The sequence below is a fragment of the Peromyscus leucopus genome, chromosome 12 (assembly GCF_004664715.2).
Source record: "Peromyscus leucopus breed LL Stock chromosome 12, UCI_PerLeu_2.1, whole genome shotgun sequence".
In the NCBI taxonomy this organism is placed as follows: Eukaryota; Metazoa; Chordata; class Mammalia; order Rodentia; family Cricetidae; genus Peromyscus; species Peromyscus leucopus.
This window is the reverse complement of record NC_051073.1, coordinates 16,763,210-16,766,457: the sequence shown is the minus strand read 5'-3', so window position 1 is coordinate 16,766,457 and position 3,248 is coordinate 16,763,210.

Genomic DNA, 3,248 nt, shown 5'->3' with positions numbered 1-3,248 from the left:
TAAAAAACATGGAGCCAGATATTGGGGTGAACACTGAAAGATCAGAGAAACAGAACAAACCACATCCAACCTCACCTTGCCAACTCCTCAGCTGATCTTGTTTCCTCAGACTGAAAGCCTTTGAATCCTCATCCAAATGGATCTCAGCTCATCTACTGCTAAAAGCTAAAAGCTTAAAATGGCCTCTAATTCCTGGTCCTCATGCCTTATATACCTTTCTGCTTCTTGCCATCACTTCCTGGGATTAAAGGTGTGTGCCACCATGCCTGGCTCAGTTTCCAGTGTGGCCTTGAAAGCACAGAGATCCAGCTGGAATGCTAGGGTTAAAGCCCTGTGCTGCCCCTGCCTAAACCTATGTTTAATATAGTGGCTGTTCTGTTTTCTGACCCCAGATAAGTTTATTGGGGTGCTCAATATATCAACCACAATGGCTTGTCAGGACAGCCATAATTGCAGACCACAGGGTGCACAGCTGGTAAAACTGAGTACTAAGATTCTCCTTTGGAGCATTCCAGCACTTCCAGTGCTGTGAAAATGAGCCAAAAAATGATAAGGACTCCAGGTTAGTACCTGGTAGATATATCCATGTTCTGTGATTCAAATACGTGGTGTCTCCAGTAATAGGATCTGTGTGTGTGTTGTGTGTGTGTGTGTGTGTGTACAGATACAAAGCTCCTACAGTGATAAGTATGAAATCCCTCTCCTCAGGGCTAGGAGAACTTGTGGAAGAGGAGACAGAAAGAGTGTAAGAGCCAGAGGCGATGGAGGACACCAGGAGAACAAGGGGCTCTAAATCAACAGGATCAAATCACATATAAACTCACAGAGACTGAAACCTCATACACAGGACCTGCACAGATGTGCACTAGGTTTTCTATGCATAAATCATGGCTTCCAGTTTAGTGTTTTTACAGAATTCCTGAGTGTGTGAACAATGGGTCTCCGATTCTTGTGCCTTCTCTTGGACTTTTTTCCTTCCATTTGTTAGTTTTGTTCAATTCCAATGTGTTAGTTTTTATTTTATTTTATTAGAAAAAAAAAAGAACAGTAGCTATAAGTATATAAATATGACACCTTTATCACAAGAGCAACATCTAAAGAGAGTAAATTCTAGTTTAGTTTATATGATAAATCACTTTTGTTTTCATTCACACAAAATTGACTCTTTAAAACAATGACTCCAGTAAATTCATTTGTAACATTATGAATAATAAATACTACCAGTTTGTATGCAAATTATAAGTAATATGTACCCATCATAACTAAGAATACAATGCCCTCACATTTTGCTGACTATTTTTAGTTAATCAATTTTTCATTTTTATTATAATTTTTATTCTTTGAAACAATTTTTAAATTTAAATATATTTTCATCATATTTTTCACCTCCCTAAGTCCTTCTAGATTCTTTCTAATTCCCTGCCCACAAAACTTTAAGTTTTTCTCAAAAAACAAAAACCAAATATAACAAAACCCCCCAAAAATCACAAAAGAAAATAAGACAACACCCCAAAAAGAAACAAACTAAAATAAACAAAAATCCTCACCAAACTGTAACCAAATAAAAGCATACACACAAAAACAAACAAACAAACAAAAAAATCCTGTGGCATCAACTATTCCTGAACATGAGGCTTGCCCTGGAGTAGTCGATAGACTCAGTGTGTAACATGAATCTTAAAAGATCCTATTAAATAAAAAAATCCAGAGCCAAATATCGAGGTTAAAGCCTGAGAGATCAGAGGAATAGGAAAAACCACAGCCAACCTCACCTCACCAACTCTGCAGCTTCCAAAGAGACCGACTTCCTGTATACCCACGTCTATATTCCTTTCTTTTCTGCCATCTCATTTCCTCTCTTTTCCCATCTATATCACTTCCTCTTCCAGCCCAGCTCTGTCACTTCCTGTCTGTCTGTACAGACTTCCAGACCTTTATGGTTCATTAGTGTTGGAATTTAAGGCATGTGCCACCACACCTGGCTCTGTTCCCAGTGTGACCTTGAACTCACAGAGATCCAGAGGTATCCCTGCCTCCCAAGGGACAGGATTAAAGGTGTGTGCTGCCATTGCCTGACCTCTATGTGGAATATATTGGCTGGCTTTGTCCTCTGATTCTCAGATAGTTTATTGGGGGACACAGATAAGATATCATCACACCAGTGTCACTCCATGGGAGAAATCTGATTTTCCCTCTCTCAGCAAGGCTAAAAGCTGTTAACTGTCACCCTAGTGGCTAGGTTTTTGTTCATTCATTCATTCATTTTTTTCAATATAAGAAAAAATAAAATATAGGATGGTAAAACAAAAACTATCACATTGAAACTGGAGAAAGCAACCAACAGAATGAAAAGGACCCAGAGAAGACACAAGAATCAGAGATGCACACACTCAGGAATACTGTAAATACTCTAACTGGAAGCCATAGTATAAGCACAGAGGACCTGCTGCTGACTCAGGCAGCCCCTGTGCTTGCTGTTTTAGTATCTGTGAGTTCACATGTGATTTGAGCATGTTGATTTTGAGCATCTGGTTATCTTGATGTCCCCATTCCCAGTACCAGATGGGGTGTCCTTACATTTTAAACTTTACTTTCTGAAGGTATTCAGTAAAACTCATGGCCTTGATACATACAAAAAACAAACAAACAAGCAAACAAAAAACCAAAATCTAAAAAACAAAAAAAACCCAAGATCCCAAGATGGTTTTAACCCTCCTTCTTCTCTGCCCTCAGCTTTCTCTCCCTAACTGAACTTCTTCTTTCTCCATTATTCCTCTTTAACCATTTATACTATTTCCCTTCCCCTGAAAGTATCTTTTTTTCATAGCTCCTTGCTAAATTTCTGACCTTTATGAGTATTCCAAAAGGAGCACACATATCTGAAAACTGAGAGCTAACATAAACAAATGAGAGAAAACATGACCTATTTTCTAGGTCTGGGGTTATCTCACTCAGAATGAGTCTTTCAAGCTCCATCTATTTATCTGCAAATTTCCTATTTTTCTTCCATGACTGAATAATATTCCATTTTGCAAATATACCACATTTTGGGCAGACATCTAAACTGGTCTCATTTCTTGGCTACTGTGAACAAAGCAGCATTGTAGAATGTCTGTACTATATTTACCTCATACAGAGTTAAATGTTCTTACTTTTGTATTATAATGAAAATAAACTTTAATGTGAAGCAATGTATCTGAACAGATAACTGATAAATCTTATTTTAAAATAATAAAATTAAATAAGTT